This window comes from Felis catus, chromosome B1 (assembly GCF_018350175.1).
Source record: "Felis catus isolate Fca126 chromosome B1, F.catus_Fca126_mat1.0, whole genome shotgun sequence".
Lineage (NCBI taxonomy): Eukaryota > Metazoa > Chordata > Mammalia > Carnivora > Felidae > Felis > Felis catus.
In genome coordinates, this window is record NC_058371.1 from 121,838,760 (window position 1) to 121,853,854 (window position 15,095).

At 42.5% G+C, this 15,095-nt stretch overlaps 1 protein-coding gene across 1 annotated transcript in view; it reads right to left on the reverse strand.

Moving 5' to 3' along the window:
• DAPP1 (dual adaptor of phosphotyrosine and 3-phosphoinositides 1) overlaps positions 1 to 15,095 on the reverse strand; it is a 58,843-nt gene that overhangs the window by 31,314 nt on the left and 12,434 nt on the right. The gene's annotated exons all lie outside the window — the stretch shown is intronic.

The window sequence follows — 15,095 nt, forward strand, 5'->3', positions numbered from 1 at the left end:
TTTCCTTCATTGGGTTTTCCCCTCAAGGATGACGTCAACAATATTCTCCACCGTAGGTAGCCCAAAGACCAAAGTCTCAGCCCAAACGTCAGGACAAGGAACTCTTTGGGCCAGGCTGAGGGGAGAGTAGAGAGAAGTGGATCATGGCAGTGTTATGGGTCGAATGGTGTCCTGAAGATTCATATGTTGAAGTCCTAATTCCCGGAACTTCAGAATGTGACCTTATTTGGAGCTAGCATTCTCGTCTTTAGCAAGTTATAGTGAGGTCATGTAGGGTGGGCCCTAATCTAATATGACCGGTGTCCTCTTATAAAAGGGGCATATTTGGAGACGGACTCGCACACAGGGACAGTGCCATGTAAATGTGGCCACCTACAAGGCAAGAAGAAAAGGCCAGAACAGGTCCCTGCCTTACAACCCTTGGAAGGAACCCATACTATGGACGCCTGGATTTCTGGCTTCTATCCTGCACAACTTTACTGTTGTTTAAAGTGCTCATTTTGTGGCACTTTGTCATGGTGGTCCTAGCAAACAAACACCCTGTCACCGCGTAAACAAATCCTTTTCAAAGTCCAAGTCAAAAATAACCATAAGAATAAGATTTGGCCATGGGCGTGTAGGTGGCTCAGTCTGTTAAGGGTCTGACTTCAGCTCAGGTCCCGATCTCACGGTGATTGGTGGGTCTGATACCCGCGTGGGGCTCTGTGCTGACAGCTCGGAGCCTGGAGCCTGCTTCAGATTCTGTGTCTCCCTCTCTCTCTGTCCCTCCCCTCCTCGTGTGCTCTCTCTCAAAAATAAATATTAAAAAAAAAAAAAAGAATAAGATTTGGCCAAATTTCTGTCTTTCTTTGATCCCTCTCTCACATACTCTCTTTTGCAAGTATGGTTCTACCTTCTGCAGTGTGGAAAACCACTGGCTATTATTACACTGGAGTCCACTGGAATGACTGAAATGAAGTTGAAAGCAAGGAATTCCGATGTTTTACACATGACGCATGAGCCCCATCAGATGTTGTTTCAAACTGACAAATACCTGAAGAGCTAGAGAAGTCCCAAGGAGATGAAAAAAAATTTTGTTTTAGAAAAGGTAGCGTATATCCATGGTAGAAGAAAAAAAAAAAAAATTCCAAACCGTTCCAAAGAAGAGTTAGTAAAAATAAAGCCTTGTCCTCACCCTTAGTCTCCAGTCTCCCTGTTCGCTCCCACAGAGGACACCAATGTCAACCATTTTCCTGTGTTTCCTCCTCAGAGCCATCCTTTGCATCTAAAGGCATCTAGTATGTTCTGCCACCTCCTAATTCTATGACAATAAGAGCTTGCTAGGCACACAGTTCTGCACCTTTCTCCTTTCTCCTAATGACAGCTCTTTCACATTTTTTTAACGACTTGGTAGAGGCAGTCCAGTGTGGTGAATTCGGATTGTGGTCTCCAGAGTCAGTTTGCCTGAGTCCTACCCAGGTGTTAACCCCTACCAGCTGTGCAACCTTGGGCAAGTTACATAACCAGTCTGAGCCTCAGTTTCCTCACCTCTGAAACAGGATCAATAACAGCCATAACTCATGGGCCAATTATAAGTGCTGCTCCCATTAACACACATGAAATGGTCAGAACAGGCCTGGCAAACAGCAGAACTCAGCACACGTTAGTTGTTACACGAAACCGGAGACTCACAAGCCATGGATTGCGATACATCCTCTGCGGTGCGATTTTCTTGTTGCTCAAATATAATTTTTCATTACTTTGAATTTATTTTGGCTAACAGAGAGCTAGGTACGGGGGGGAAGCGGCTGCCGCCAGGGACCCACACCTCTGGGCAGTGGAAAGGAAGGGGACACGGGCGACTATACAGACGACGCCGATTACGTCAGTGAACCGAGAGCTACTGAAGAGGTATGTATAATGTACAGGAGCCTCAAGGGAGAGCCCTATTCTGAGGGTGAGGGAGCCTGCTGTCACGAACCACGCTGGCATCTACTGTGACATCCCTACCGCATGTCACTTCAGCCTGATAATAAAAAGCACACATAAGACCAAGAAGGAAGCTTCTTCTACCTAGGTCTCCAAGCTATCTGTTTTCTAAATCTGCATTTCCTAATGTATGTTTCTTTAGCATATTTCCTCCGTGGGAGCACAGAGGCCTCCGTCCTATGTTAGAAGTGTATCTACTAGCTCAAAGCAATTGCAAGGAGAAACATTAAAAAAAATATCTTTTTTATTCTTTATTTATTTTTGAGAGAGAGATAGAGAGACAGAGTGCGATCAGGGGAGGAACAGAGAGAGAGGGAGACACACAGTCAGAAGCAGGCTCCAGGCTCTGAGCTGTCAGCACAGAGCCAGACAGGGCTCCAACTCACGAACCGCAAGTTCATGACCTGCGCGCAAGTCGGACTCTCAACTGACTGAGCCACCCAGGTGCCCTAGGAAAAACTTTTTATAATCAAACCCACTAAGTTAATTATGGGTAAAGCAGTCCCGTTCATTGAGCTAATTTGCTGACAAGTTCAAATCTTCTCATTACAAAATCCTTTCAAAGGACAATTGGAACCTGAAATTAATACATTATATGCCAGTTATACCTCAATGAAAAACAGAATAATTGGAGGAATTAAAAATGAAGCTATAAAAAACTTCAGGTTTGGCTACAGCCAAAATTCTAATTCTTTTAATGTTCTTGTTTTTGTTTCTTTACTGTTTATTTTTGAGAGATAGAGCACGGGCAGGGGAGGAGCAGAGAGAGAGAGGGAGACACAGAATCCGAAGCAGACTCCAGGCTCCGAGCTGTCAGCACAAAGCCCAATGCTGTGCTAGAACTCACGGACCATGAGATCATTACCTGAGCCAAAGTCAGATGCTTAACTGACTGAGCCACCCATGACCTTAGCCAAAGTCGGACGCTTAACTGACTGAGCCACCCAGGTGCCCCAAGGTCACATGTTCTTAAATGCATTATGCCAATAATTAATTTCTGGATGAACATTTTAGTGTAGGATTCAGCTTGAACCAATAGATCACTTATTTGGATCTGACGTAACAAAACTGGATTAACAAAAGTCTAAAATATAAAAGATTTGGACATTCCTTCGGGTTATTTTCAGTGAGATCTGAAGTCTGTGTTTAAAACATTTACAGAATTCTTCTGATAATTACAGCTGGGAGGCAGTTTTTACTAAGAACTTTTTAATGGTAATCTTTTAAATACTACTATGTATCATAAACACATAAGAATACTTGAGTATAAAGCAAGGAGGATCACACCATGCTCTAATCTGACACATCTCAGCACGTGTTAATTTGTGGGTGGCCAGCTTGGTTGAGTCAATATTGCCATGTGGTGGGTTTTAGGAGTCCTGGGCCTGGGCTAATCCAAGACAGGGACTGCCAGGCAGCCTCCTATCACTTCATGATGTCCCTTGAGCAATGGGATCCTCATTCCCCCAAGAGCTCTTCCACAAATATCTGACCTTCCTCTTTTAGTTGAGCTAAGTATTCCTTTCCGAGAAATTTCGATGAGCATATCTTCCAGGGAAGTGACTCAAGAGCCAAATAACGTTACACGTCCTTTATAGGAATATGTCCACTTTTGGTAAGGATTGTTCAAGACCATGTCCACGAAGAGCTAAAGGTTGAAAACAGAGTAGAGTTGGTAGTTTTCTCATAGTCAACCTTCTCTACCTTCTATCGTTCAGATCTTTATTAAGCTTCAAATCTGCACAGAGCATTGCACAAGGCATTGCACGAGGCAGGTCAGAGGGACCACAAATGGGAGAGCCCCAGTCTAGTCTCCATTAATTATTCAAGAGGATAAGACAAGTACTGTGCAAACTACGTTCAAGAGAATGGTTGCAGGAAGAAAGATCAAGGCCGTTGTTTAAAGGAGCCAATATCTGAGTAGACCCTAAAGGACACATAAGTTACTTTTTAACGTGTGTGTTATTTTTTCTGATTATAAAGCACATATAATAAAAATTAAAATATGTACACATACAGAAGAGAAAGTGAAAGTCTTTCACAAAAGAGGAAATGGGTATTTCAAATAGTCTCAATACTAGTCAGAGAAATGCAAACTAAGACAAGAATGTGATATTTTCTTTATTCACCAGATTGGTTAAAATTGAAGAATTAGAGAGTATTAAGTCTTGAAGAATCCAGGGCAATGGATATTATCGCCTACTGTTGGTAAGGGTATACGGTGGAGGGCAATCTAGCACATGTGAACCAAACATGGACGTGTGGCCAGCGATGGCCGTTCCAGCATCTGCCTCGTGAAATACACAGAAGCAGAAGGAAGTATGAACAAAGGTGTTTACTGCAGACTTGTTTGTGAGAGTAAAAATTTGGAACCATGCTAAATATCTACCAATGGCGAAATGACAAAGTTAAGAGGGCTCGTAGAATACAAGACGTAAAAAGTTAACCGGAAGAGAAAAGGTGTGCAGAGCATTTCATTGCCAAATGATGAGGGCAAGCAATCAGGTGCTTTAGTACTTTGTCAAGAGGGTGAAGGGGGTGCCCGGAATGCTTAACTCCCAAAAAAGGATACTGCAGTCCTGAAACAACTGAAAACTGTCCTGCTCAGGAGCCAGGGGCACCCTCACTAAGACTCACCGAGGATTTTGTGGACATACACGCATGAAGACTGATAGATCCCAAAACATGTCATTAAGTTAAAAGCACCAGTGGTGGTTAAAAGCACAGTATGAGGGGCGCCTGGGTGGCTCAGTTGGTTAAGCGTCAGACTTCAGCTCAGGTCACGATCTCGCGGTCCGTGAGTTCGAGCCCCGCGTTGGGCTCTGGGCTGATGGCTCAGAGCCTGGAGCCTGCTTCCGATTCTGTGTCTCCCTCTCTCTCTGCCCCTCCCCCGTTCATGCTCTGTCTCTCTCTGTCTCAAAAATAAATAAACATTAAAAAAAAAAAAGCACAGTATGATATACCACATATTTAGAAAAAAATCTCTCCCCTCCAGCCAAACAACACAGCACACATATGTTCATGTGGAAAGATATGTAAAAGCACAAAATAAAAGCCTGAAGAAACTACATCCCAAACTCAAATCCTGGAAGGCACCAGGAGTGCTGTTAAGGGAGACTTTAGCTCAGTCAAATTTTCTTAATGTGGCTTGTTCTGATGAAAAAAATAACAAGAAAATGGATTCAGGTATCAACTGGGAAATGAACATTTGAAACAGTGAGAAACAGTTCACTTCTTCCTTCACGCAACCTCCAGAGATAGCCCTGCTACTAATTTGTTTTATTCTTTGATTTATTCAGTTGAACACTGGAACTGACCTAGCACTTGGGTGGGGAGAGAGACAGAGGGAAGGGAACTTTTTCTCCATTTAAAGGCTGGTGAGATTTGGAGTGTCAATCGTTCAGGGAGCTGTTGCATGGGAAAGGAATAAGAACAGCAGTGCAGACCTAGAAACAAGAGAATGGCAGGTGTATCTAGCATCAGAGCACCACTTGGTGGAGTGAAGGACTCAGGTTGCGTGCCAGCAAGAGGCAGTCAGGTGTGGTGAGACGAAGACAGGAGGTTGGCTGCGTGACGCAGCGCGCTAGATATTGACAGGTCCTTGGCTGACAGCTACAGAGATTCCTATGGCTTAATAGGCACATCTGACAGCTCATTACGTAGAGTCCCGACTGCATGGAACTGTGTTCCAACCAAGTTCCTATAATTGGAACTGTGCTTAAAATTCTTTTGTGTTGTTATTCTGATTCTTGGAGGGAAGAGTCAGATCATAAGGAGCTTGAAGCTTGTAAAATATGGAATTCTGTTTAAGAAAATTCATACCAAATTACAAAAAAATAAGAAAGGTAATTATTCAGGGGCACCCGGGTGGCTCAGTCGGGTAAGCACCCGACTTCAGATCAGGTTGTGATCTCACAGTTTTGTGAGTGCAAGCCCCACATTGGGCTCTGTGCTGACAGTGCAGAGCCTGCTTTGGATCCTCTGCCTCCCTCTCTCTGTCTGCAAGTGGGGCACTTGCACACGCACACATGTGTGCTCTCTCACTTGCACACGCACACATGTGTGCTCTCACTTGCACACGCACACACGTGTGCTTTCTCTCTCTCTCTCTCAGAAATAAACATTAAAAAAAGGGTGTTGTTTAATTTAAAAAAAGAAAAGTAATTATTTAGAATGAGAAATCACAAAAAAAGTAGAAACTCAAAAAGCTGACAAATATCACAAACATCACAAAACCAAGAAAAATAGCCTATTGTCCTTAATTGTATCACATAGCTTTGTACTTTTATCCCCTATATTTTCGGTTGTATTGTCTTTGATTATTTCTTCATATGATAATTTTTTGATAATATAATCTTCTAAAGAGAGAATAAAACAAAAATTCAGTCTTTCATCTAGAATATTCTTAAAAACTATTGATAGCATTGAAAAATTATTTTCAGGTTTATTGGTAATGAAGTTTTTGTAATTGTTGGCCAATTCCGGGACCTCTATCAAATTTCTTTCGAATATGAGCTCTAAGATTCCAGGGCATTTTACATTTTCATGTACAGGAACTAATCTTAAATATTCTTTGAGTTGCTGACATTTATTAACTATATCACTGCCAGGGAGGGGCCCTGAAGCTGAAGCCTCATTGGCTTCATAGTAAACTTATTTCTAGTGATTATAAAAGTCACTTATGCTTTTAATCTCTAAAACATTAAGCAATTAGGAATGTTTAGCTTAGTAAATAAAAGCCACGTATAATCCGCCATGACAACCATCAGGTTGGTTTGTAATTCTTTCTTTTAAAACTCTTTTGTGCAGTGTATAAATAAAGTTCTAAACCCTAACAAGACTCTTATCCAACCTATGTTGCATATTGTTAATGACAGGGAACCCACTACTCTATAGGCAAGCTCTTTCCGCACTGCCGTGGTTGATGGCCAGAAAACGTGCCTGCGTTGAATCGCTGTTTCCTGCAGTCTAGCTTTCCACAGATGGTCCCAGGGCTACTTCTTGGAGTTATATACATGATACTTACATAAACAGTTAAAAGCATTTAGATTGTCTTGTTTTCTCTTTCCATGATCTTCAACTTCTCTTTTTATGACAGGCTTTCAGTCCCTCTATCATTCAAGGACCTTAACTTCTTTGAATACCTCCCAAATTTTAAAAATGTATCCTCAAGGTGTGGTATCTGGGTGACTTAGTCGGTTAAGCGTCCGACTTCAGCTCAGGTCATTATCTCACACCTCGTGTGTTCAAGCCTCACGTCGGGCTCTGTGCTGACAGCTCAGAGTCTGGAGCCTGCTTTGGATTCTGTGTTTCCCTCTCTCTCTCCACCTCTCCACAGCCTGTGAGCTCTCTCTCTTTCTCTCTCTCTCTCTTTAAAATAAACATTAAAAAAAATAAAAATCTATCTTCAAGGTAAGATCTGAGGCGTAAAACATGTGGACCCGAAGGATTCCGAAGGATCTCCCTTATTCTAGCTGCTGGGTACACAGTAAGGCAACCTGGGATTGCATTAGTTTCTTGACAATTGCATCATGCTGCTGATTCATGCTGAACCTATTGTTGATTACAACCCCCAAGTAAGTCATTTTCCTCTGGTGTTCTGTCACCTCCTCTCCTGCTGCCTTAAGAGGTGATGGCTTTAGAATGAAGTGCAGTAAGAAACCGTTCTACTACTGGGAAATGCCAACTGAAAAGAAATGCTAATAAGCAGCTAACTTGGATGACAAACGTCTAGATAGTATCAGTGAGAATTTTGTTGAGGGGAGACCATGCCTTTGTCTCCAGTCATTTCCTTAGCTTGTCTGTCTGCTGCAGCTTCCAACTTGTTAGCTATGTGACCCCACACAAGCAGCAACTTTAATTTTCCCAGCAGGCAAGGTGACTAATAACAGTGCCACAGAACGGAAACCCTCTTATTTTCATATGTTGGAACATGGCCTTCTTTTACAAAGTTGTTTTTTTTTTTTTTTTTTTTTTTTTTTATGATTCTGTAACTTTTGCAGGAGAGAGAAAGGCGCAAGATTTGCTAATTATACAACATGTTATAAATATGCTAGGTGTTGTGCTCAGTGTGGGCATAGTTGGGAATAAGGTTCATCTTCCTGGAACAAAAAATTCAAAAAAAAAAATCTTTTAGTCTCATTTTTTTCTGAAGAAGTGAAAAAGAGCAAGAAACTACTATTTGTAACATACATTCAAGTAATGTTATAGTCTCCTTTTCCCCCGAGGCCCACACATTGCTGTTAATTATATCCCAGGCTAATGGAGGGAACAGACCAGAGACTCACCAAGCTTCAAAAGAATATTTGCACTGGGTTTATGAGGTTACCAAAACCAACAGTTGACTTTGAAGGAAACAGTGGTATTATCCCTTCCATGATATAGTAACAAATTAGGAAACACCCACCCTCTAAAGAATTTTCATAGCTGCTTCTCAGTGAACTACAGGAAGTAAATTGAACCACAGAGAAGGGCAGAAGAGCTAGATCCAAAAGGCTGCTCCTCAAGTCAGCTTCTTCTCCCATTCCAGTGCGGTGCCCCTTTGTGCTAGAACCTTCTGGGAAATTGCCTCAGTATTATTGGAGACTTCATAGTTTTTATCCCTTTGGGTTTTATTGCCTTAATTTAATTTGCTGATATGAGTTGGTATTTCACTTTGCTCTATCCTTTAGAGGAGAAGCTTTCAAACTTTTTCAATCAGCCCACAGTATAAAATACATTTTTATCTCTCTCTCTCTTTCTCTCTCTAAACAGACACATGCATGCACGCACGCACATTATAGCATACACACACACACACACACAAAGTATTATAGGAAACAATACTATTCTTCTGTAAGATACTTACTATTTACTATTTTCTTTCCTCTAGTTCTAAAAAATATTTTAAATGTTTATTTATTTATTTTTGGAGAGAGAGAGAGGCAGAGAGCATGCACACAAGAGGGGGAGGAACAGAGAGACAATCCCAAGCAGGCCCCTCGTGGTCAGTGCAGAGCCTGACGTGGGGCTCGATCTCATGAACTGTGAGATGACCTGAGCCGGAATCAAGAGTCCGATGCTTAACCAACTGAGCCATCCAGGTGCCCCTTCTCCATTTATTTTAAAACCAACATTGATCGTGAGCCACTAAATTGACTTTATGAACACTAACGGGTAGGGCCTGGTGTTTGAAAAACAATGCGAAGCCTTGCTACTCAGTGCCCTGCAATCTTGCTAGAAATGTACATTGTCAGGCCCCCTACAACTGTTGAGTTATAATCTGTATTTATCAAGAGCTCCATATGATTGATATGCAGTTTAGAGTTTGAGAAGCACAGGGTTCAGGATTCTTGGTCCCCAAATCTTTGTTTCAGTAACTTCGATGGTTTGAGTTCACAGTGTGTCTCATCTAAAGAGGAGTACAAAGAGGGCAAAGAAAGTCCTAAGTGGCTTTAAAATACCAATGGGGAGGAAAAGAGAAGGATTTGCTGCTCTCCTGGTCAGAAAATTCCCAAATAGCTGTGATCTTAGAGATACGGCCAATAAATGGTATAGGAGGGGGGAGCTCACGAGGGGCTGGCATATCAAGGAAAGCTTCATGGAGGAGGAAGATCATGAATTGGAGCTTCAGGAATAAATTTAGGTTTCACTAAATAGTGAGAAAAAAGGTCATTTCAATTGGAGAAATGGCATAAGCAAAGGCACTGTGGTTGACACTTGCATGGCGTATATAGGAAACAGAATGCCTAGTTGGAACAGAGGTTTTATGTTGGGGAGTAATGCAAAATAACACTGGAAGGACACGTGGACACAGGAAGTGATCTTGCATGTCACAACATGAGCCACACAACCATTTAGATTATATGGTTCTTGGTGAGAAAATTTCTTAGTAACCCACCTCTACAGATTCTTCATATATTTCATGACTTATTCTTCCCCTTCCTGGCAAAGGGAAGTGACACAGAACCTAGACCTGTCCCATCAGAGTTACAAAGAAAACATGTATTTCAATCTAAAGCAAGAACAGAGATTCCTGTTTGTGTCACAGCAGCTAATAGTCCTTGGAGTCGAACAGCCGATAAAAACACTCTTTAGAGAATTTTCACTTTTTTCTTCGTTTTCAAAATGATTCTCACTTTTGAATGACAGCAGTTTATGATGCCACTCCCCTTTTTAAAGGCCATGGATAACATAGCTACTTGATCTGTTTTCTTCCTTGCTAAGGCGATACTGGGCCTCGGAATCCTTCAGAATGCAACAGAGATAGAATATAAGATGACACTGTTGGGCAATCTTACTCTAAGCAATCTTCACTTGGGTTCATCTGTCCTTAGCACCTGAGTCGTTCTACAGGATCGCTTGGCTGTTGATTTCCTTCACGTTCAGTTGGGCATATGGTTGGTGCTAGATACTGTGACTTTGTGAAAAATAAAGCTCTTGGCCCCATGTGCCATCAGAAATCATGGGTTTAGGCTAGGGAAATGCCTTGTTAGCTCAAGAGCTCTCAGTACTGCAATTTATATGAGAATCAGGCTGTGACAATATCGGGGACAAGACAGTGTTGTCCATATAAATATATTAAGTTCCATATTCACAAATGCGAGCTGATTTTTCCATTGATCGTGGCAACAGACTTTGTCCAAGCGGAGGGAACCGAACAGGCCCTGCAAAGTTTTTGAATGCTCTAATGAGGCCTAAGAGAGGCATGAGTGTGATGCATAGGTTAGGCCGAAAATAAACTCACCACAGTCCTTCCACTGAAGAGGTTTCTGTCATGGAACAGTTTGTCTGTGGCTTTTCATATTGCCATTCTACATGCCCACATTTACATATGCTAATGGCAGAGCGAAAAGGTGAGGCCAGCTGCCCCAGGCATTAGGAGGCATACCTGAGTGATTACAGAGGCAGGGCTCTGGCTCTCCGGTCAAACAAAGAATTGAAGGTGGGACCCAAGGATGTTTTTCTTCTGGTAGGAGTCAAGGCTCAGTTAAAGGAAAACAGGGCTGAAAGGAAGCAGAGAATTCTGTGGGAGTTGGAGATCAGGGCAAACCTGTTCTTGAAGGAGTCTGAGGAGCGAGGCAGGCAGTTCTGAGAGATGGAAACACAGAGACAGAGACTCAGATATCTGGAGACACAGACTGGTGCAAAGAGTCAGGGACACAACAAGCAAGAGATGTGGACAGAGAGAGAGAGAGAGAAGATAGGCAAAACTCAGAGCCAGAGAAAGGCACAGGGGCTCACCCAGAGAGCAGAAGCACAGAGGGCAGCGGCTTAGGGAACATATAACAGATGGGAGCAGAGTATTCAGGAGACAGAGGCCGGGAGACCAAAGAGAGAAGGACACAGACACTTCAAGAGAGACCCGTGGAGCCTGACTTGTAGGTGAAATGACTCATCAGGGAGGTTAAGGACCAGCAGAGACCAGAGAGGCAGTGCCGTGGACTGGGGCAGGGGGGCATATCATTTCAGCACAGGTCCTTTGGTGCAATCCCCAGGTCAGCCAACACAGGTGGAGGAATGGTTGCAAGACAAAAAGGGTGTCATTGTTTCCCTAGGGGTCACAGCTTAGTGATTGTTTGACTTGGACAGGGATCCAAAGCTCAGAGACTGACCAGTACAAATACTTCGTGGATAAGAACTTCAAGCAGCTTGGAATAGCTGGGTGGGGATCCATACCAGAGGTTTCTCAGGAGGGCTCATCTCTGAGTGGAGTCAAACTTGACTTTGCACTTATGCTCATTACTCTTGAAGCCTGTACTGCATAAAATGCAGGTAGTTGTCATTGGACAATTGCTGCTGGCAACAAGGTTGTTGCTGGCAACCTGCCATTGCGGGCTGGTCCAGGAGATAGCGAGGGCCACTTTTAGCAAGTCACAGCTACAGGAAAGAGCCCCAGACTTTTGGGGGGATGAAAAAATATAGACAGATACTTGTTTCATTAGTTATATCTTCCGTATTCCATGGTTCAGACGATGCCTGTCACCAATGTCAATTTGTCCCACTGGTAAAAACTTTTGGGTATAAGGGGACAGATGGAGTCTGAGAGTAATAAATGCAAATATGTCATCAGGGTCGTGCGGTAGAGTGCTGAAGTCAGGGACCTTGAATTATGGTCTTGGTCCATACGGTCCATATGGTCCATATGGTCTATGGACCTTGACTCAACTTGAAGCAACTCAAACATTCGGATGCCCACTCTTTGCCAAGTGGTGGGCTGGGCTGGAGCAGGCAAGGGGCCCCCCTGCTCCTGAGGAGCTCACCATCAAAGAGTTTACTGTGCTCGGCTGAGAGAAGGGCAACAAACCTCTTACTGCCTTAGGACTGACATTTGCGAAACGCTTCTATTATCTGGAGAATCAACCCAAGACATAGACTCTACTGGTGGTGAGTCAGAACCATAAAAGCAATAATATGAATCCTAGACAACGTTAGAAATGTATGGTGGTAAAGTAAACAAAGAATGAATTAAAAGACACTTGTGACATTAAGGTTTTCAAAATTCCTTTGATGCTACTTCGAAAAATGATGCAAAAGCAGAAGTCGTTCTTCTTCGGACGTGAATCACTCACTGTGCTTAGTTCCGTGGAATTACTGGCTTTCACCTCTGTTCCTTTCTTGCCATTCCCAGGTGATCACTCTGGTTCCTCATTCACCAACCTGTAAACTCCCTCACTAATTTGTTTTCTTGGCTCTGGACCCATTGCTACCTACCACGCTCAACTTCCAGATTAAGCTAAAAACAAAACATGATGACCATATAATTCCACGTTCCTATAAGCATTCAATAACTCTATACTGTCAAGCGGAATTTGACTGAAGTCCAAACTCTTAATCTATGTAAAGTCTTCTGGAATTCGGACCAACCTAAATATTCAAGCTTTAATAGAGGGAAACAGGCTGGGCTGGGGAAAAACCAAGAACATGCTTTGACACAGACTAAGAAGTAGATAATGGAAAAATATCCTACCAGAAAGCAAGAGAAAAATTATATATGTGGTATGGCCACAATTCCGTGTGTGTGTGTGTGTGTGTGTGTGTTTACAGAAAAATATTTTTAAAAGACTGGCGATAAGTTGAACAATATGTTATTCTGAGTGGTTGTACATGGCTGAATTTGGGTGCTTTCATTTCTCAAATTTTCAACAATTAATACAGATAATTACTTTTTTTAACTGTTTACAATGAATAACTTCAGAAAGTAGAAAAATAGGGGTGCCTGGGTGGCTCAGTAGGTTAAACATCTGACTCTTGTTTTGAGCTCAGGTCAGGATTTCATGATTCGGGAGTTCGAGCCCCGCATGGGCTCTGCGCTGACAGTGCAGAGCCTGCTTGGGATATTCTCTCTCTCCCTCTTTCTCTGCCCCTCCCCTGCACATGTTGTGTGTGTGTGTGTGTGTGTCTCTCTCAAAATAAATAAATAAACTTTGTTAAAAAAAATAAAGGAGAAAAATAGCATAAAGTAGTGAAGAAAGTAATACACATATTGTAATAGTACCCATATTTTAGGCAGAATAAATTTCAAACTTTTGCCATATATTCTTTATGTATTTTTGGATGAACATTTTTATTTTTTATTTTTTCTTCCAAATTTTTATTTAGGTTTACACATATTACACATATAGTGTAATATTGGTTTCAGGAGTAGAATTTAGTGATTCATCACTTACATACAACACCCATTGCTTTTGGATGAACATTTTTTTACGAATATAATTTATTGTCAAATTAGCTTACATACAACACCCAATGCTCATCCCGACAAGTGCCCTCCTCGATGCCCATTTTCCCCCTCCCCCACCCCTCCCTGGATGAACATTTTTAAAGTTAATTACAGATATCATGACACTTTAATCCCAGGTAGTTCATTCAGCATGTGTCTCTAAAAAGTAATATTTTCTTATCTAACCATACTTTTATTTTTATTATTATTTTTTAAATAAATTTATTTTTAAAATTTTTCTATGTTTATTTACCTTTGAGAGAGAGAGAGAGAGAGAGAGCACGGCGGAGGAGGGGCAAAGAGAGGGAGACACAGAATCTGAAGCAGGCTCCAGGCTCTGAGCTGTCAGCACAGAGCCTGACGCGGGGCTCGAACTCAAGAACCGTGAAATCATGACCTGAGCTGAAGTCAGATGCCTCACTGACAGAGCCACCCAGGCGCCCCTAACCATACTTTTATAAAAACAAATTAGCTTATTGCTCTTATGCTTTTTATTTTTTATTTAGTTTTTGAAAGCTTTAAAAATTTTAATTACTTATTATTTTAAAGTTTATTTGTTTATTTTGAGAGAGAGAGACAGAGCACGTGAACGAGGGAGGGGCAGAGAGAAAGGGAGAGAGAGAGAGAATCCCAAGCAGGCTCCACACTGTCAGCACAGAGCCTGACGCGGGGCTCGAACCCACACACTGTGAGATCATGACCTGAGCTGGAGTTGGTTGCTTAACTGACTGAGCCACCCAGGCACCCTGTTCTTATGCTCTTTAAAGTCATAAATATTTGTAAACAAAAATGTCTGAAAACAGATAATGGGGGCAGGCACTGGCAGGTGGGTCCTCAAGGAGAACATGTGGCCACAGAGACTCTAGAGAGGAAGCAAGGAACATGATTAAGTCTTGACTACGTGGACTGTGCTGGTTTCAGACAGGTCTGTATCAGGGAGTAGGAGCCAGAAGTGGAATTTACCAAGGGAAGTGGTAGGAGTGAGACATTAATGCAGGTTTTTTTTTTTTTAAACGGCTAAGGCTATGGTTATGACACTAGAAACCAGAAGAGGAAAGGCAGGTGGGTGCCTTCTCTGAGAATGAGGCAGACAGACGGTGGGGCCTCCGAGAGGCAGATCCCAGAACCTACTGAATGAGCACTCATTAACTGCTGGGTCCCAGGGACGAGAGGCTCTGAGTCATGTGGGCTTCTTTTATTTCCTGAACACCCATGTGTTTTGCCACTTTTACCCCTTCACTCATCTGTTCTGACTGCAACTGACAAATGCCTATCAGTTCCAAAGCCATCTTCTTCACAACCAGTGATCTCCTTCCTGCCTGCCAAATGCTGTGTGCTTTGTCTAGACACAGTCATGGCCCTCAGCCCCCCCTGCCTGTGTTCCAGCTGTCCATGTAGGTGCATTCTCTGTCCTTTGTGCTGTACA